Here is a 22,966-nt window from a genome sequence, read left to right on the forward strand (position 1 = left end):
GATAGGAAATTTGTCAAAAGCAAGCCCTTTGCTGTGATTGTTTTATACCAAGGTAACGTGTCGAGTTAAAGACTGTAAATTAGAAATGGGAAGCAACTTTGAATGCGAGCAATTTACTTGAGTTGAAATGTTTCAAACTTTGTTACGCTGGCGTAGCAATGTGAGTTTATAAAGTAAATTATTAAGTATATAATATTTGTAAAGCTGGCTATTCATTTTGTGTAATTATGTTGGGATTTTTTGTGCCGGAGTAATATTTTGATATTAATTATAAAGGAATGGAAATTTTTAAGCAATTCACTTTTGAGTGGTAGTCGTTTGAATTTACTGCAGCATTTCATTTATATTTTGGGTTTGTAAATAAGAAAGGTATTTCATGAGTGATTAACTTTCAGTTGAAATGTGGCCGGCATATCATTCCTTAGGATCTGTAAATTTTGAAATGATTTGGCATTATGTACGGCAAGTGAATCACTTTCAGTTCAACAGTTTGGAACTTTGTAAAGACAGGGTTACATTTTTAGTTTGGGTGCTGGGAATGAGCAATGATAACAAATTTGTGAGTGATTTACTTTCGTTAAAATATTATGCATTGTCCTACACCCGCACAACATTTTGAGTTTGGGTCTGCACATAAGAAATCATTGGGAATTCAAGCTATTTACTTTTGAGTTGAAATGTAAGGAAATTTGTTACACTGGCATAACATTTGGATTTTGGGTTTGAAAAGTAAAAATGATAGAATTTAATGCCAGTGATTCACTTTCACTTGAAAAGTTTGGACTTTAAGTAAGATGGCATTACATTTTTAAGATTGGCTGCTGTTAATTAGAAATGATAGAAAATTTGTATGCCAGTCAGCGTTTATTGAAATGTTTCAATTTGGTAAATGCGGGGGAACATTTTGAGTTTTGGTCCGTGAATAAGAAACAAACAAAAATGTGAACGATTCATTTTGAGTTGAAATGTTATGAATTTTGTAATGCCGGCGTAACATTTGAGTTTGGGTATGTAAATAAGAAAGTATTGGAAGTGCAAGAGAACTTATGAGTTTAAATGTTTGAAATTTTGTTACGCCAGCATCAAATATATGACATAAAATTTTGTGTTTTTGTCTGTAAATATGGAATAAATGGAAATTTGTGAGCCATTAACTTTCTGTTGAAATGTTATGATTTTTGTTAAACTTGCATAGCATATGAGTTTGGGTCTGTCAATAAGAAATTATTCGAAATGCAAGGGGTTTGCCTATTAGTTGAAGTGTTTTAAATTGTGTTACGCAGAGCGTGGCTTATGTAGAAAGATAGTTAGAAAAATGTTGTATTTGTTAAATGCCAAAGTAATACTCTACTGTTTTGTTTTACAATGAATTTGTTCGTAAATTTACACAGTGCTTGGGTCAATTTTTGCTTATTATTTCGAGAAGTTTGTTAAAATATCTGGTATTTTGATGTTGATTAAAGTGGGTTAAATTACTCAAGGCTTGGCTTATGTAGAAAGCTAGTCAGAACTATGTTGTATTTCTAAAATTCAAAGTACAATATAACTGACCTATTTACAATAAATAAGCTTGTAAAATTACGCACTGCCACTGGAGAAATTGCCAGGGTTTTTATTTTGATTTAAGTGCGTAAATTTACGAAGAGCTTGACTGATGCAGAACGATCATATATTTTAGATAAAAGTATTGTATATTTGAATTTCAAACTATAATATTGCTATCTTTTGTTATACAATTTGTGTAGAATTATCATGATTTTAGAGAATTGTAATGTGTTTAATGAAACATCAAAACACTTTCTTGAAAAAAGACGCAGTTGGTTAAAAAGGCTGTCCTTTACGTTTGTGTTGAAATTGGTATAATACTTTTGCATGTTCTATAAACATACGGGGTTGTTCAGCACAATTATTGCGGACATGAAAACGTTAACACAAATTGAGCTAAAAATCTATAATTGCTATGAAATCTTATCAGCAATACCCATTTTCGGATAGCACAAAAAGTGAATAAAAAAATGGGCATGTAATTCCAACAGAGTACTTCGATTAAAGTCCACTAATGGTGAGTATTTTCTGACCATCTTTATTGTTTTCTTAGTATTGAAATAAATCATTGGGAAAACAACAGTATGGGCATGGTATTTAAACTATTTCTTAGTTCAGGAGTCTAAATATGCAAAACATATTAGATAGATTTAAATTTTTGACAGAGCCGATTTGGATCGCTGATGATTTCGTTTGAAGACCACACCTTGGATGATACTTTCTAAAATAAATACGCAGATATGGTCATTTTAATGAATGCGAAAAGAAGGTATAATGTATTTCAAGTACCGCTGCACAATAATTCATCAGAACTACACATTGAAATAAACGAGCTTGGCATGTTTAAAAACGCACCAAAACCGCATACGTTATACTTCACACCATCACGATAACCAGCATACGGTATATTGCCTGAGGCATGGTAGTTATATGTTAAATTCATAACCCGCTTATGTTGGTAGTGAAAGAAATATACATAATTTGCTATAACCATTGCATTAAGCATTACACTACTTTCAAGTCAAAACTATATTAAACATACTTTTAAACATTTTATAGATATATACCTATACAATATATTATGTGTACAGTGAATATAATCTTGTCTATATATGTTAATGTAACGTGAAATATGTGACATTCCGATTCATACACAATAAAATACATGTAAGGACTTCCTCGCGAATTTTTCTGATTGTTATTTATAATTTAAAATGGTCTCGTTTACAGAGTATAATTTACTCTAAGAATGTCATTCAATACGTTTTCTAAATACATTTAAGCATAGGAAGTTAAAAACTTAAATGATTTAGAATAATGACTTTTACACGAGATTCATCCATCTGCTGGCAAAGCTCGCAATACTAGTGGCGAAACGTATATCGTAAATGTAAAGCGTTTTCAAGCCTTTGTTCCATGACAGTCCGCCTTTCAAGCGGGATCATCGACTTTAATCGGTAAATAGAAAGCATTTTGGTGTTAATCCGTTTGACGGCTTGCCGAACGTCAAACTTTCCCAAGACTTAATCACAAATAAAAAGCGCGTCCTAAACTCAATCAAATAAATGTTTGCGTATAATGCAAAAAGAAAGCATCAAAAAGACGTGTACATGTATATAGAAAATTGAACATATAATAACAATTAGGAAAGATCAAGCACTTTGCTTGACATTCCACTATGTGGAAGCATGTCATTGAACATAGTCTCTATAAGACGATATTATACACCTGTCTGTCACATTCCGCCATATTACCTGACATTTAATCATGGTACCAGGTGTATATAAAGGGTTATGAAACAAGTTTCCTTCACAGGTCATCTTTAAACTATTAAATCATTTGTTTTGTTTTCGCAACACGATGGAAAACTGCTCGCGCAAAATGCTTACAATTAGAATACGAATATTGATATTCTTTTTGTAGCTCCTCATTTATCAAAAGCCAGTATAAAAAATCGTGAACGTCCATTCCACCATCATCTTCATCGATGATTGTTCTTGAACTTAAGCTTGTTCCGTTTCTGCAATAATCTTTCACAACAGATTCATTTAGACTCCGATGAACATAAATCCGTTCTCGATTTTTCTCAATGGACCACCACCATGTTCTTGTCTTGAAGACAACAAACATGTGGAAGAAGTTAAATTGTGTTATTTGCCACTTAGACAGAGGCCGTTGGTATGCCCACACTTTATCTATATCCTCGTTAGCGCCTACCTTTTCTAGGAGCTCTGCCATTATTCCACAGTCGCCAACATGACCTCGTATTTTGCCTCCTCCAGTTTCTAGATCGAAGAAGATCTTATAATGCCACTTTCCTCGCTGCTCTAACCCCTCGGTTGAGGATGTATTGACTGAATTTCCCTTAAACAAATGCGATATCAACATTGTTTAAGCATACTTGTTGGCATACCTTTTCAAACTTGGGACATTTTAAAGCATTTGCGTTATGGCTCGAGTTTTGTTTAAGAGGTATGTTTTTGTCACTTGACATAATAAAAGGTACTCTAGCTGCTGAACAAATATTTATCTGCATAGCTGCAGTTTTGAATTCCATTTGTTGATGTCACTTGTAAACTTCAAATTAATAATACAAATAATATGCATAGATTTTACAAGGTTCCTCGTTATTCCCATGTCAGTGAGAAGTTTCACGTAAATATATTGTCTGTATATGTGTTGACAGGTGAACATAATGAATAGTTATTTTATATATAACTTGAAATACTAATTACTTGAACTAATAAAGATGTATAGGATAAATCCTCCCGAATTTGGACTAGCAGAAACTTTCTTCTGATATTATTGTTGTCGGCTTTATCCATGGCATCGTAAATTAATGAGACATTCTATGTTCAGTTTCCCGGTTCGAGACTGATTAGCTATACTACCATGATCGGCATGTAAAAAATATGAAAATTATTATAATTTTAAGAGCTGATCGTCATTTACTTATGTTAATAGTTTAACCGAGTAAAATTTGTCAGGAAAGCAGATCCACACGTTATTTTACGTTGACATACAAAATGTCATTATATTTAAAACAAATGTATGCAAAATGTAACGATCTAAAATGGTTAATTTTATCATTTTGAGATTCAATTATAACATGTTTGCTGTACTTATTTGAGAATCGATCATGTGTTCATGGGTAATAAGTTGGTTCCTTATTCCTTATTCACGCGAAGGATATTTGATGTAAGGTTTAAAGAACAATAATGCAAACATTTCTGAAGTAAATCAAAACACAATAACTCGAATACATTCACTTTATCTATTACGTTACATATTCATGTTTCTTCTTCGCGTTTGCATAGGATTTCTTGTTTAAACCGTACCGATATTTTCTAATTCGAATACTTACTTCCCATCAACAAAACCTAAAGCATAAGTAATAAGGAACTAAGAGAAAGGAATCAACTTATCACCCATCATGAGTTTTTGTATTTAAAACACACAATTATACAATATAATAATGAAATGTGAACAGAAAAAAATGCACATACAATACTAGAAACCCACTTTTCACAATAAGGAATACCTGAAATAAAACACAAGCCACCAAATTCATAAAAGCTGAATACTAATTGGATGGTCGCATATGCACAACGTGAGAAGAGTGTCATAAAGTGTTCGTAGTGGCCTTCTGCACTCAAATCCGGTTACTTGAAACGTCTCAATTAAATATGGGTTATATTGGCGCAAACGTAAACAGTCTTTTCCATCAATACATTGCACTTTTTGAAAACAAACAAAATGCATCATCAACACATAACAACCATAAAAATACCAGTCAAAGTGTCTTCATAGCAATGCTTTTTACATAACGCTTCAAGGGAGTTAAAACTACAAATCAATCACAAACGTATGTTGCATGTTTGTAAATAATTTAATGGAGAAAAAACACACACTATTATCCAATAAAACTTTTTAAAAGCAATATTTTTGTTTCGTGATTTTTGTATTAAATGCTATTATAATTGCTGCTACAGGTGTTTGTTAAAACATGCTATCAGGGTATTTCGACTTCCCATTTCGGCACAATGTTGCCATCTAAAAATCATTGTTTCCAAAATATTGTCATCATTTTAGTCACGACAACCTTTCTAATTTTGCTTTTAATTTTGTTCATGCTCCTGCTTGCTTGCTTTTGTCAACATGCATCGTCATGCGAAATGATGCAGTCTGGTCTGTAGCTACGCTATCCGCTAATGTGACCGAGAAACGTTACGTTGCTTATATGCCATCGCTATTCCGACACTTTTGCATCGTTTAAACCTGTAATTGAGCGCTTCTAGACGGCCCATGAATTTTCATATGATATGCTTCAAGATTTCTTAGCTGCGTATAATTTGTCATGTTCCACGCACCATGTTTTTAAAACCTAAAGTCATGTGGTTCAGACTTTGCTTAACCCTTTACTCCTCAGATACGTTTTTTGACCTGTTTGTAGTTCATTAGATAATCAAACTAAATTAAAGACGTTTCTTAATAGATTCAAGTCTTAGGCTTCCTTTCCAACCCTAAGATCTTGATGAACAGCAAACAGGATAAACCCTGAGCAGCCTGTGAGTTACTTGGAGGTTGTTCATGATTTATTATGATTGAATATAGCAATTTTCACTTTGCTTCTGAGCGGGAAAGGTTAAAATTTCAACCAAAATCACAATTTGCCTTAAATGTTGGCGAGAGTGTGCTTTTGCTCAATAAAGATTTGAAAGCAGATAGTGCGTGATAATTTCGTGTTAGCAGATATAAATCTTTTATAAATACACTACAGTGTCCTGTATATGAGAGTAGCGGGCGCGAGATTAATAATTGACATATTTTATTTTATTTAAATTCATACCATTTTCTCTCAAACTGTGAATGTTGCTGAAAACTCCTTTGAACTACTTACATTTAAAGCGTAAACAATCCAGGAATGTCTAGAACATCTTCTTAAGAAATTAATATGATTTTCGCTATGAATTGACATGACGCCTTATCAGTGATCGCTCCGCCCACTTAATCACGTGGCTCAGCGGGAAGAAAACCTAGACAAGCTAACACCAAAATGGCTTCTTTGCCTATAGACTGCATATAGATTTACGCGATATTCCGGATGATTTTATGGACTTGTTTAACACCATATTACACTTGTAAAAGGGTTGATGCCATTAAGTTATTCTGCAAATGCAAAACATATACGATTAAAGAGAACATCAGCTATTTATAAAACTGGTAAATCGGTACATTAAACACGCTCTCAAACGCTTGCGCGCTTACCGAAATCGAACCCGTTATTACGTGTAATGGTGGTATTTGCAATAAATTAACACTTCACCGGTATTTACCCGTGTTATTCACAATATTATTACCGAAACATTCCCCCCTATCCGTGTATTTGACACAAAATAGCGCATTATAACTGGGAATTCGATGAAGTTTTACGCGCTTTCTGACGCCGGGGGGTACCTCAATCCCACATGTTATTGCGTACAAAAGTGATATTAATCATATTAAAGGGGCCTTTTCACAGATTTTGGCATTTTTTAACTTATTCATTAAATGCTTTATATCGATAAATGTAAACATTGGATCGTAAAAGCTCCAGTAAAAAATCAAGAATAAAATTAAAAAAGGAAAAGAACATTGCCCGGAACAGGTTTCGAACCAGTGACTCCTGGAGTCCTGCCAGAGTCCTGAAGTAAAAACGCTCTAGCCTACTGAGCTATTCCGCCGAGTACACGTACTTGACGTATTTTATACCTTATATTCACAATCTTCGTAGTTTCACAAAATTTAACGACAAAAACAGAACTCTCCAAATTATTCAATCGTTTCGCGTTGCAACGCTTTATAATTTTTAGGTTTTAAAATCGTCAAAAGATGCATATAATGACTATATTAGACCATGGTAAATGTTCAGTATTACTGTTTCCTCACAATTATCATAACTAAAACGAAAATGTGCGAATCTGAAACAACTTTTTTCAATTTTGTCAATTTACCAAAGCGTGAAAAGATCCCTTTAAACATTGCTTATAGGACATTTATCAAACACTATAATTTAAAGCGCAAAAACAACACAGTAAGTTTGGACATTGTCTGATATAAAATTAGCGTTGTACGAAATGGAATACGGTCAGGCTATTATAAATTAATAAGGCTACCAATATCAGACGCTCGCGCAGGTACCAACTTCCCCGAAGTTACCGCATTTATTAGTTAACAAGTATCAGTAATACTAATTCTTTTACAATAGCATTTATCGATACGTCTTTATTAAAATAATAACAAAATGGTTTTACTTGTGTCTGACACACACAGACACGCGATTTTAACGCGGATTTCGTAAAGTTACACGAATTGGGTACCAAAATTCTCAATTATTTTACATGCACACGTGATATAATACATACTTAATAATGCTACGTTATTGCTTATATGACATTTCAAGTTTGTGAAATAAATTAATCTTCTATAAAGGGGATCTCGGTAATTCTTGAAGCTTCCACTCGCTCTTGTCAAGACCGCATTGCCGCGTTGTAAATGGTATAATTTTAATTCAACTAACTTATCTTTCTGGATACCAAATGTCAGAGTTGCATTAACCCTTTTAACTCCGTTTTTGCCATATTTCATTTCCGTTTTTTAATCCGAACAAAATAAACGAAACTCGTTTAAAAAATGAGATCTAGGCATTCGAGCTCCTAGTGTGGATTAAAAGCTTTTATTGGTGACACCACATGACTGCAAATGTGTAGATACCGTTAATAAGATAATATATCACATGTCACCTTCAAATAACATGTATGATGTCAATTAAGTGCATTACTATCAGAGTAATAAAACACAGCATGAATTAGGCTTCCTGCTGGGTTTCAGTTCTCGTAAAGTAATGCAGATGAACATGTCTATGATACGGTTAAGCGATATACCCGATGATTTTGGTGAACATTTTTTGCCGATATAGATAAATAAATTCAATGTCACCAACTAATCTCTCAGGATATCGATTGTCCGAGTTACATAATCCCCATTGACACCGTTTAACCATTTTTAATCGTTTTTTTAAAGAGGAAAACGAAAGAAACTCGTTGGAATAAAAGTGAACCTTAACATGTAGCTTGTCTAGAAAATGGCGGACAGATCGTTGCTAACGAGTGCTCCCGATTAATCGATCGCTGATTGGTGGATCAATTCTAGTGGGCGGAGCGATCATAGATAAGGCGTCATGTCAATTGAATTTACATCTTGTTGGCATTTATCTACAAAGTCCATGAATCAGGAGTTCAGAAAGGAAAAGCGTTTAAACTTTATATACTTAATCTTTCAATATCAAATATCTGGAAATCAAAATCATATTATTTATATTCGTTTAATGATGAAACTAAGATAGCGAGGATAAATGAACTTTTAAAGCGAATCAGTCCTGCTTTTTATACTTGTATATATTATATTATTGTAAAACATCTTGAGAGACTTAGAACAGACTGTTACAAACATTGTCATGAGGCCCTCTATTAAATGTAAGTGTAACACGGACTACATGCATATACATGTACACAAAATAAAGACATGAGGTAAATAGAGAATATTATGTGAGTTTTGATGAGGATCAAGTTTATTATGCGAAGCTTATATAACCATGGTAGCGCGATGCTTGCCTTTTTTCCAGTAATAATTATCAAATGTCGCATTTTATGACAATTTTGTTCTTCCGTAGTTGACAAAAAAAGATTCTCCATTTTTTGGAAAAACCCGAGTGTGTCATTCCGCGTAGATATTTTATAACTAGGCAGTCCATGAGATAACAAACTTTGTATTGAACAAACAAACTTTGTAACATGGGTCACGTATGCTTTTGTTTTGAAAACGAGACAACGCGTATTTATATCAATAACAATAAATCAATTAAGATAGTTCTATATTATTTTCGGGGCACAAACAAGTAGTTCCGTCTATAAAAAGCAAAATACCCTGATGAAAAAATTCCGATAGTATAGAGCTCAAGTTTACACGTTCGTTGTTACATTATCGATAATCAGCTGGTAATAGGATAAAAACATGTAATGATTTAACAGTAAATAATAAAGATTTGTAAATTAAGTTAATTTATCTGTAACAAAATATGATGATTTACATACAGTGTTAACAATATACGATATTGCAAAATCTAAAGAAACTGATTGTGGTCAGTTATGTTTCAAAATACTCTAACTTGTTATAATACGATAATTTAAAAGGCCCTTACAAACATTCCGTTGATAATCGTATCCGATTCCAAAAAAGTTAATGAAGAACGTTCATGATTGTTACGGATATTTGATGAGACCTGTATACATCCAAGTATTCTGCGGTCATAATTCACCCATCCGATAGCCGAACGGTACCAAAGCCAATAACTTATGGTGGTTTTGTTCGAGATTCGAAGTGAATATTTTCTATAATTATGTTTTTATTCAATAATTTTTTGTATATGGACTTTGCACATTAACGACTTTGTGGGCAAAAAAATGTAAGTATAATTCGCATCGACATCAACTTCAACATATGAAAACCGTTTGTATTCGTGTAAAGGTTAAAGGCCAAAGGTCAGGTTTATAGTTTGTTATTGATGACTTTGTACTCTTATGCCAACTTTCACATTAACACCTCTGATCACTGGGATATAAGTCGTCCGTTTACACTCGGCACAGTAAGCATCCACGGCACATTGGCTTATTGCTCTGACAGGTACTTCTGTATATTCCTGGGTGGAGAGGAGCAAGCGTGTGGTTTAATTTTTGCCCCGAAAACATTCTGTTTTGTGGGCGGATTCGATCTAGAGACCTTCGGATTCCTAGACCAGCATCATATCACTAGACCACTGTTCCCACGTGCTAATAATGATGTCAGAATGCCAATGAGTTTTGTATTATTTGTACTGCTATCACATACAAACAACTCTATAATTTCAATAAAATAATATATAATATATATTTTAGACCTTAATTAATTTAATAAAAGTAGTCAACAAGAGAGACACATGTTTTATTAAGAAAAAAAAAGAATTTAAACAAGCTGTAGTGGTAACTATGACGTTCACTATACGAAAGCTGTACTTGTCCATAGTACCATCACCACAGTGGGAGGTCTGCAATATGCCGCTGTTTATCTTTATCGCTTGCACGGAACAAATGAACCGCGTTCTGGGAAACCTGCACTTAATGCGTATGCGTAAAGTGTCGTCCCTGATTATCTTGTGCAGTCCGCACAGGCTTATCATGGACGACACATTCCGCCTTAACTTGATTTTCCCTGATTAGACTGTGCGGACTGCACAAGCATATCTGGGACAATACTTTACACACATGCATTAAACCCCGTTTTCACAGAGCGAGGCTCAAATCATCATCTTGTCTTCGTTTTTCGTCGTTTTTAAAGGTCGAATGATGGGAAAAAACCAATAAGGGCCAGGATAAATATATCGCATGGTTACCGGTTAAATGTTTTTCACGTCATGGTTTAGTAACAAGGGTATTACGAAATCAATAAATTAAATCCAAACGTAGAAAACAATAGTTTATTGCCGATACTTTGGCTGCTTATATTCTTATTGTAATCCAATCTCCTCGCTTGAAATCGTCGTCAAATACCTCGTCGTCGTCAGCGTCGTCGGCGTCGTCGGCGTCGTCGTCGTAGTAGTAGTAGTAGTAGTCGTAGTAGTAGTCGTAGTAGTAGCAGTAGCAGTAGCAGCAGCAGCAGCAGCAGCAGTAGCAGTAGTATGTGAATAGTCCACCTTGTGACAGGAGCACAGTATTTCCAGAAGCCATTTCTGGACGTGTAGAAAAACGTCCCATCATGGCTCCAGTGGATGGTTTTTACCTAGATATTAAAATAATAATAATAGCAGGACTAAAATCCTGTGACAATTACCTTTGACAGGAAAGCTTGGGTGGCAGAATTGTTGGACTACAGAATTGTGTTGATCATTATCAAGTGATGATGAAATATGATCAAAATGTATATGAGCATTCGAACATAATAGTAAATGTGTACAACTGCAACTTTATGTTGAATGGTGATCACGGAGTGATAGATCGACCGACGCGCGGACGAAGAAACACGAGTTGGATCAATAGTTCAATACACAGGTAGCGCTCAAGCGATTTGCTTAAAGACGCCATGTGCAAGGTACGGTTATATACAGACAACGGACACGGATGTGTCTAATTAAAGGGATCTTTTCACGCTTTGGTAAATGGACAAAATTGAAAAAAGTTGTTTAAGATTCGTAAGTTTTCGTTTTAGTTATGATATTTGTGAGGAAACAGTAATACTGAACATTAACCATGCTCTAATATAGCCATTATATGCATCTTTTGACGATTTTAAAACCTAAAAATTATAAAGCGTTGCAACGCGAAACGATTGAATAATTTGGAGAGTTCTGTTTTTGTCGTTAAATTTTGTGAAACTACGAAGATTGCTTATATAAAGTATAAAATACGTCAATAATGTGTAGTCGGCGGAATAGCTCAGTAGGTTAAAGCGTTTTTACTTCAGGACTCTGGCAGGACTCTAGGGGTCACTGGTTCGAAACCTGCTCCGGGCAATGTTCTTTTCCTTTTTTTAATTTTTATTCTTGATTTTTTACTGGAGCTTTTATGATCAAATGTTTACATTTATCAATATAAAGCATTTAATGAAAAAGTGAAAAAAAGGCCAAAATCTGTGAAAAGGCCCCTTTAAGGGTTTTCAAACAAAATTAAATAAATAGTGTAATAACTGTTTAGTGCTATAATAAACTGGTGTTTTTTTATTTGCAATTTTGCCATACAATTAACCATATTGATAACATTTAAATAATTGAATATAATAATACATTTTATTTGGACTGACCCTTTTGTAATGCCGATGTCCCGTTTTCCCAGAACTTTTATGAATCCATTTAGGACATCAGAGTCAGTGCCTTTATTCAACGTTCAAAAATTATTTTATAAAAATAAAGACATTGATTAAATCCAGAATGTTACGAATCAAAGTTTACATAATTATTATTCTCGTACAAGAAACTGCCAAAAATTCGTATTTAATAAATGTCTTCAAGTAATTTTAAATGTGAACTGAATCAATTTATTTCTAATTATATAATTTTAGATTTTAGCATTCTAACGTGAACCTATACAAAAACTTGCAAAACGTTAATTCAAAGGTCATTTTTTATTGAATTTCGTGGAGGGTGTTTTCCGGTTCATAAACATATTGTCGTCTTTCCTGAACGAACCTGTTTTGACGTCATACACTCGGACGACATAGTCGTAGCACGTTGTGAACATATTCAAAGCGATCGTCTGCGCTTAAAATCAGGCGGCTGCTGTCTCGGGTAAACAACATGTCGAAGGCGAACAAGTCACCGTACCGCGCGACTGAAACCAGCGAGGAACTTATATGAGCGCACAGGCTATTCAAGGACGACACTTTCCGCTTTATGGACTTTTTTGTTGAAAGGAAGTCCCGTCTAAACGAAAATCCATTCTAGCTGGAAAGTGTCGTCCCTAATTCGCATGTTCGGATTGCACAGGCTAATCTGGACGACACATTACGTACTTGCATTTATTTACAGGAAAAAAATATTTATTTGAATAAAACTTAATTTCTGCAACAGTTTAAAACAAGAACAAAATAATAGAGTCAGTGTTATACACCATACGTTCATTCTTAAACGTCAATGTGGTGACTTTAAAATAGCCTTATAGTAGATGGACCGTATTCAATAAACCGACCTTGACAATAACATTTGCAAAGTACGTGCTATGCTAGTATGTTATGTGTACAAAGAAAAAGAAACGACGTTTGCCTTATCATGGATTGTACGATAAATACCGCCCTGTGCGTACTGTCAGATATCTCAAACATGCGAGAGTGGATGACAAGGTCCATCAATACTATGGTTTCCTTAAGAACACTCATTGCGGCGAGCGTTCCCGGTTCGTTCACCTGTAAAACATCGATTTGAGCTACGCTCTAGGAAAACGGGGTACATTGCAAGTGCCTAAAGAGTCGACCCATATTAGCCTGTGCATTCCGCACAGGAAAAAAGGAAGGAATGCAGTTTAAAAGAAGTCTCTTTTTAGCGAAAATCCAGTTTATGCGGAAAGTGTCTGACTGCACAGGGCAATCTGGGACGACACTTTACGCACATGCATTAAACCCCGTTTTCCCAGAACGAGGCTCATTTGAGTTACCTTCCATCGTCGGAATCAACGACATACTTTCAATTATCTTTGTTTGTTCGTTTATTTGCATTTTTCGCCGTTTCCGACATATATAAGTCATATTATGGCGGTCAGTTAACATACTCACACTTTTCCTAGGCCAGCTGATTTCCCATAACTGAATGTCAGAACTAATAACTGCCCAACTTCAATAAGAGAGAATTGGGGAGAATGGCCGTTGCTATATGAACAAACATTGGAATCACACGCGAATGTTAATTTTACTCAATACGTCAATAAACACAATGCAATACAATTTTAAGATGTTTTTTTTTTACTTGCTTTACCGTTTTTAGAATGTTTAGAAAGGTATAAAAACTGACCACATCTTGGTTGATATCCTGCAGTGTCCGACAAATTACTTATTTTTCAGGTAGCCCACTGGGCTACCAATAAAAATATTTGGTAGCCCATAGAATTCTCCTACAAAATGATAAAAGGTAGGTTTTCATCTTTATTTTATTTCTTCATTTACATATACATAATAGGTATACATACATATACATAAAACAGCAAGTAGTCTGATGTAGACAGTCAATATCGTAAAGTAATGTTACAGTACAGGCACCGTGTACTTAAATGTAAATGTACCAAAGAAAATCATATACTACATGTAGATATTACATGTATGTGTACTTAAATTCGGACATCACGTTAAGTCGTAAACGTAAATAAAGCGTTAAGATGATCAATACGATTGACTCGTATGGTTTTAAGGTTCATGGGGGGATAAAATTCAATAAAACTTCGCTTTGGTTTTTCTTCATTCAATGTGGTACAATATGGTCAAACTATATATCATTTTAAAGCTTAAGATGGATAGAATAACATAAACACATTTTTGACATTCAATATTTGTGTGCTTTATTCATATTTTGGTTTAAAACCAATACATTTTTACACTAATTTACAAATTCTCAATCTAAAGTTAGGAAGGATATGCACTACCTTAAGTTGAATAAATACAAAGCTATATACATATACAAGGTCAAGTTAGCAACATTTCACTAAAAAATATTGTCATAAAACAACAAATGAGTTTTTATTCAACTGCCTTTTTTGGATAAATTTCCTAAACAAAGTTCTAAAAATAACTAAAACGTAACTACTTTTTAAAAATCCAGGTATGGTGGATAATAAGAGTCACAATTCTATTTCAAAGGCTTAACAATTTTGTTATTTACCTCTCAACCAAATTGCAAATTTTAAACCATCTCAAATTGAAATAGATTGCAGACGACATATAAAATTGTAAAGGAATATAAAGAAATTGGCAAACCGATTGATTTTATATTTCGATTCCTTCTTCCCATTTTGAAAGCGTGGCCATCGCTGTGCTCCGTAGAAAAACGTGCAAAACAAATCGGTCGAAACCACGTGCAGTGGTGAGAAAACCGGGTATGTGTATACACATACCTGAGAAAACACATACGTATTTTGACAGTTGGGTGGCAACTAGTAAAACAATTATTAACATTAATCAGCAAGAGATCGCACTAAATAACAGAAATGACCACGTAGAGATATCATCAATTACCCTTTTTCAAATATTTTCCAGCTGAAAATTGTCCCCCACACGTCTTTTTTAGTTTATTTGTATTGTTTTTCTGGAGCCGAAGTGCATCTCACAGAATATCCATCCAACTTCCGTTGTTTTCACTTTCGTTATTAAAAACTCCGTTTAAAAGAATAATTTCTACTTTTAGATTGTTAAAGAGATGCATTATTATAAATAACAATAGAATAGTATACCGTGTTGAATTGAACGGAGTTACGTATCGATATTTCTGTCAGTCAGTAAGCGTACTATTTTATGCGCAATAATATAATACATGTGATTCGACAACGATTGTAAACATTGGTGAAATGCTTCTTACATAGTTATTCTTTTGATTGTTTGTGAGGTTTGATCGTGCAGTTTGCAAACATCAACGTAAAGATTACAATCCAATGCATTTGTCATCGTCAACCGTTTGGAATGTCAATTAGGCGATGGGTGAGTTTTTAGCATGTTTCTTTCTATTTTATTAATTTAAAAATGGCTGTCCCCATGGTGATGAAATGACATGTGTTCGAGTTTTGATATTTCTAGATATGTAAACTTTTTTTACTATTTAAGCGTAACTTGCCCTCGTCAATGTCGATATTAATCACTAGTTATTTGATTTTCCGCCGAAATACGTGGAATAAATATGATTCAGATTTTTGAAAATAATGTATATTTTATTGTTAAAATCGCTTTGTATTTTGATTGATTTTGTGGATGTTATGAAATCTTGATGTACAAAATTGGTAGCAGTTTGAAGGAAAAACATCCTTTAAAGCATATATGTATACATTTTCAATGTGGCACTCTTCCTTTAGTCAAATTTGAGTTCAATGCTAGGGGTCCCACATTTTTCAAAATGAAGCCTCTACATGAACCTTAATCAATGCAATTGCCCTTTTTGACAACAAATACCGAGTTTCAAGAAATCAAGACTATTAAATCATTTATTCACTTGTGTCCGACTTTAAGTACTGTCCGAATTTACGTATTGCATCCGTATGTTACGACACTTGTGTGCAGTCAGTATACAATACAATAATTGTTTCAATGATGAAGGAACTGATACAGCGTAATGGTAACGATACAGCGTGTTTACATGATATTTTATTAAGAGAAAATGTCACTGCCAAATAATTCGCGAGATACCCCGGTACTTTAGTTGAAATTCATAACGAAACTTTTAATGGAAATTTAATGATCTCAATGTTGTACCCGCTACGAAATTTTTGTTTACAAATAAATACACCCACGCCAATTTTCGCGCGCTTTTTATCGGGACAAAAAAGTTAATTTCTTAAATGTAGAATTTTGTAACCTTAAATAGCTGTACACAACGCGTGCAAACCGTGGCAGATTATTTACGCATGTTGCAATACAACGGTCCTGATTGGTAGCTTATTTCATCATATCTTTAAATAGAAGCATATGCCGAAATTGATTTGACACTTTAGAAAATTTCAAACGTTTGTGTTTATGACTGTTATCGTCTATATTACCCACCCATAATTTGGTTTTAAAAATATAAATCGGGCATATATGGGATTATTGATTAACAGTCGATTAATCCAATTATTAATTGACAATGCAAACTAATTAGCAGGTGTTAACCGCGTTCACAAAGTTGTCATTAATATTCATTTTCGGTTTCGTTACCGTTTTGAAGAATCCGCTATTGTTTTGATTTATTTAATGTTTGGCGTCCTTGGATATTTAACAACATCAAAAACGTTGTCGCTATTACTCATTGTTGCGGTTAACAAAGAATTCCAAACTGCGAAATGATGTTGCATCATGTGCGCCAACTATCCAACCGGCTCTCATTATTATTCCTTCGTGTGTCCAGTTTTCATTATGGCGTCAACGCAGCCGTTTGTGTCGTTGAAAAGTTTCACGTTCTTGCCACCACGTGGCGTCACTAGGAGTTCTACAATGTAAAAAATGACGTCATAGATAAAGTGGGCGGAACGGTTTTTTGCAATGACATTGCAATGGCCCCGAATCGTGTAGTTCGCAAAATCTTCAACGCATTTTAAACGAATTTGATTTCTTAGCAACGCTGTATAGTTATAGGATACTTAGGATACTCATAACCCAGACTGGCATCACAATGATTCAACCTATAAAAATTCATATTTATGGTCTGGAATCTATAATTTGTCACAAGTAAGGTATTCCCGCATGGCAAAAGGGGCATGGTTGCAATGTTCTGAACACTGGCTACCTCTTAAACATGAGTTGAGCCTCGCTCTGGGAAAACGGGACTCAATGAATGTGCGTCAAGTGCCGTCCCCGATTAGCCGGTAGAATAAACACAGGCCAATCTGGGACGACACTTTCTGCTTGAAAGGGACTGTCCAACAGACAAAGCGTCGCACGACGCGAAACGATATTTTGGGAAACTACCAGGATTGCTTATATAGCTAAAAAATACATCCGCAATAAACAGGAGCGTGGATGGTCGAGTGGTCTAAGCGGGTACCTTTTTTACTCCAAGAATCCAGGGGACAGTGGTTCGAGCTCTGTTGAGGGTTACTTTTTTCCTTTTTTAAAATTGCATTCTTGTTATTTTACTGGAGATTTTTAGTTCAAATGTTTAAATTTATCAATCTAAAGCATTTAAAGCATTTAATGACACGCTTCAATACATGCCAAAATCTGTTGGACGGCCCCTTCAATGGTATTTTTCTTTGACCACATAGGGCATAAGGCCAATTTTCGCATTAAGCGGATCCATTTATAAAGAACTTTAACAAAAAAAAACATTATTCAGTGATTGTCATTGTAAAAGGTATGTATACATATCAACTATTATGAAATAAAACCGAAAGATTTGATAACTTTGATTAAAGAGAGGTTTTTACTTGTATGAGCTGGGTTTCTTAAGTAATTACGATATTTGACCAGCAGATCTCTTATTCAATGATCATCAATTCCTAACTGAGATGTACAAAACATGATTGCGTGTTCTTGTATTGCCTTAATGTATGTTAATAAATAGGAGTCTTGTTCTGTGAAAACTGGGCCTAACGTATGTGTGTAAAGTGTCAGCACAGGCTAATCAGGGGCTACACTTTCCGCTTTTATAGAATGTTTCGTTTAAAGGAGGTCTCTTATAAATGCAAATCAAGTTTCCAGGCTAATCCGGGATGACACTTTATGCAAATGCATTAATACCAGTTTTCTTAGAAAGAGTCTTATATGTGTCCGGCTTCAAACCTCGTTGTCATCCAGGCGCCCGTGTAGCTGTGGCACGCACTGAACCGGATCCGTCTGAAGCGCCTCCAGTATGTTCCTGATCAGTGGATCCTCCGGGAACGCCGCTGTTGCCGCCGTGAAGTCCTCTCAGAGCGCCCTGGGAGAGCCGTGAGAAGCATGCGTGAATAACATACTTTTTAGACGTGTTTGGCTCACATTCCAGTGTTAAAACAAGAGACAGTGTCTTGTTAATATATATTTTGACAGTTAAATATATACTGTTATTTATCTTTTAATGTTTATTAAACGAAAAGCTAAAAGTGTTACTCCTTTGTTAAGAGCTATATATTATGTTCACATGAGGAACTCAATTTTTTAAACAATCTGAATTAACGTGTATTTAAACAGGTAATAAAGTGATTTTACCAGCTTACAATTACATCCGGTAACTTAGTCCCTATACAATAGTCAAGACAGTAAATTAGAATCAATTAGAATCAGTGAAAGAGGGGAAAAAGTCGTAAACAATAAAGTGAACAAGTATCACACACGCAGTGAAAATTCTTTACCATAAAACTTACTCAACAGGAAGAGCGTGTAGCTTAGAAACACTGAAGTGCACGTTGGCGAGAAACTCCTTCTTGAGAAGGTCAACGTGACCCGCGTGCAGGCGGTGATAAGGGAAATAGTTGAGAGCCCGGATGTTGTAATCCTTCTCTCCGAAGTGAATGGGCTGTGACGTCACATAGCGGTCCTCTTCTTTTACCTCCCTTAAGCGTTTATGTAAGTCTATTTTCTTTCAAGCTTATTTTATCATCGTTCTCGGAAAACTGACCTTTATCCATGTGCGTAAAGTGTCTTCCAGATAAGCATCTGCAGTCGGCACAGGCTAATCCGTGACTACAATTTCCTCCTTAACTGGATTTTTGCTAAGAAGAGATCTCCTTTAAACAAAAAATGCCTTTATACGGAAAGTGTCGTTCCTGATAAGCTTGTGTAGACTGTATAGGCTTATCTGGGACGACACTTTACGCACATGCATTAAGTCCGGTTTTCCTACAGCGAGACTTATATGGATACTCTCGAGCTTGCGCATGAATTAGGTAACATGTATATTCTGTGAAAATTTCGATATTACAGGGAGTGACATAATAAACCAATATTAAAATTCCCGATTTAAAAATGACTTGCGGCAATTTGAAAATAATGAAACGTTTAAAAAAACATCATGATAATGCTCCTCATTATACTTCTATATTGGAGGATATAACATTATCAAATGGAGAGTAAGTTGGTTCCTTTTTCCTAGTTCCTTATTCCTTATTCGAATAAGGAATAAGGAACAGTTCCTTATTCCTTATTCACGATTTCTTATTCGAATAAGGAATAAGTAACAGTTCCTTATTCCTTATTCACGCTTAACATATTTGACTAAGCTTTTTAAGAAAAATAATGCAATCAATTCTTAATTAAATCAAAACTAAATAACAAGAATACATTTAATTTGTGTATAACGATACATATTCATGTTTCTTCTTAGCGTTTTAATAGGATTTCTTGTATAACCCGAGCCGGCATTATCTACTTCGAATTCTAACTTCAAATCAACCAAACCTTAAGCCTGTATACTTATTTAACGTTTATGTGATATAAAAATGCAATCTATGATAGAATGATCCGAATTAAAGTATCCGAAATTATGGCCTCTGAATAAGGAATTAGTAATAAGTTAGTTCCTTATTCGGAAGCTCGTGCAGACCAACGATATATTAGGAGACCATCAGCTACATTTCGGACAACGTTGTCGTCAGAACGACATCACTGACGTCCCCATAACGGCGATACTGCAGCCTCAAGTAGACTGGAAAGTTTCATCGAGATGCCTATGTATTTTTATTTTGAATTTAACAAAATGCGTACTCAATAAAGTCTATCTTTCTATCTATCAATTTGGTGTTTCTATTAAAATAGATTTTCTTAAATTATGTAAACAATGTATTATTCTGTTTGGATATGGAATACGAAAGTGATTCGTTATTCACTGTTCAGCCGCGAAAGTTACTTAAACAATAAAGGACGAGTAGAAATATATTGGGAGTAATATGATCAATATATATGATTATATGTGAAATGTTTGCCATAGTAATTGTTTATAATACGGTACGCATAAAATACCTGCGTGCAATTATACATTCTTATTAAATTTGGAATCTTAAAACAGGGTAACGATAAAAAATCTTCTTAAATAATTATTCATTTACGTTTTGAGTTTACTTGATATACGAATATTTACGGACTCGTGTGATGTTTAAAACTTGTGTTTCCTGTGCTCGAGTTGTGCTTATCAACGCGATTGTTATTTTCTGGATAGTATCTATATCGAACTATATCTATATCGAACTCGAAGATACCACTTCTGTCTTTTACTCGGCGGTGGACGGCCCTCGAGTCAGTTTCATGAGTAGAACCAGTACTTGGCGTCTTTGGGAGATCTAAAGAACGCTCCCGCAGTTGGGATCGAACTCGTGACCCTGTTGCTAGACTGACACCATATCTACTATGTACGCTAAGTGTTAATAAAATTGACAGTCCAGAAGTCGTTGAGTCACCCAATCATATTCTTGGGATCTTGAGCCGTTAAAAAAATAATGGAGCTACAAAGTCATATTTTCCCATAATAGGCGGCAAAGACCACGTATGTGGGGTACTTTGGACCCTAATTACTTTTATATACCTTTGTTTTCAAAACGGATTTGATATTAACGCTCATCGATGAACCATTCAATAAGTAAATGCAGTTTATTTGATAACAAAGATTTTTTTATTTTTTTTATGAACATCAGGTTGATTTTTTTTACCAAAACACAGTATTCTCGAAATAAAACAACTAGATGTTCAAATCTATATGCCGTCATGTTCCTAAGACCGAATCCGCTGTTATTTTGGGGATATATTGAGCCGTTCAAAAGTTAAATAAAAAAATGCATTAAGCCCCGTTTTCCCAGAATCGAAAAACCTAGCGACGGAAACCTTAAATGACATCGAAATAAAACAATAAGATAGTCAAATCTATGTGACAAAGTGTCCCTAGGGACGAATCCGGTGCTAGTTTTTGGATATCTTGACCCCTTAAAGAATTTCACTTTAAACATAGAAGCTCAATATATCTCATTTTTGACGAGGGTTACCCACTTTGACACACCCTTTTTCGACCCCGGGGCAAAGTTATACCCCAATGCGCACATCAATGTGTCCGTGGTACTTTGAAATAACGGAATATTATAGATTTGAGACCACTTTGACTAGCTTACTATAATATTTTTAAAACAAACAGGCCAACACACAGTATAGTTTTAGTGAAAATTCGGTATTTCGGACCCTTTTCGAACATCTTTCAACTTTTCCAGATTATTTTTCCGATTTAATAGTAAATTTACCAACAATTACTCAAATAATACCAAATAATAATATATTTCGAGAAAAAATCACAATGGTTAATCAAAATGCCCTATTTAGCCCCCAAAACCACTTTAAGAACGCACGTGGCGCGCTTGTTACCCACTCTAACCACCGGGCCGACCCCCGGGCTTGGTAGATATCGACTAAGGCTACCTGAATATACCAGATATCCTGAACTAGACATCAGTAATATTGTCATGTATATTGTATTATGGTAGAAAAATGGACACTTTGACCCCCCTTAGCCCACCCCCACACCAATATGTAGGTTAAAGTTTTTTTTTCGCTTCGGCATACAAATAAAAATAATTTTGCTAAGTTTGAAGCAGCCATGGCCGAGTTTGGTAACTTTAAAAATTAAAAAGAACATACCTGCCTAAAAAAATCTCATTTTTGACGAGGGTTCCCTACTTTGACACACCCTATTTCGACCCCGGGGCACAACTAAACCCCAATGCGCACATCAATGTGCTCGTGGTACTTTGAACTAACGGAAAAGAAAGACATGCGACACCTATGGCTAGGGTGTTATAATATTTCAATACCAAACAGGCCAGCAAACAGTATAATGTTAGTGCAAATTCGGTATTTCGGACCCCTATCAAACATCTTTCAACTTTTCCTGATTATGTTTTCGATTTTACTTTAAATTCACCAACGTTTAGTCAAATAATACTAAATAAAAATATTTTTCGATAAAAAAAATCACACAATTTTATCAAAATGTCACATTAAGGCCCAAAAACCACCTTAAGAACGCACGTGGCGCGCTTAATTTCCCATCCTTTCCCCCGGGCCGACCCGTGAGCTTACTCCCGGGCCGACCCCTTCCAAAATATACCAAATATTTTGGCTATAGACATCAGAAATATAGTACAGTATATTGTATAATGGTAGAACAAATGGTAGAGTAAGACAATTCCATTGCCTTATTATCGTCTTCATAAAACTTGTTACAGCGTGTATCGTGAAA

The sequence above is a fragment of the Dreissena polymorpha genome, chromosome 7 (assembly GCF_020536995.1).
Source record: "Dreissena polymorpha isolate Duluth1 chromosome 7, UMN_Dpol_1.0, whole genome shotgun sequence".
NCBI classification, from domain to species: domain Eukaryota; kingdom Metazoa; phylum Mollusca; class Bivalvia; order Myida; family Dreissenidae; genus Dreissena; species Dreissena polymorpha.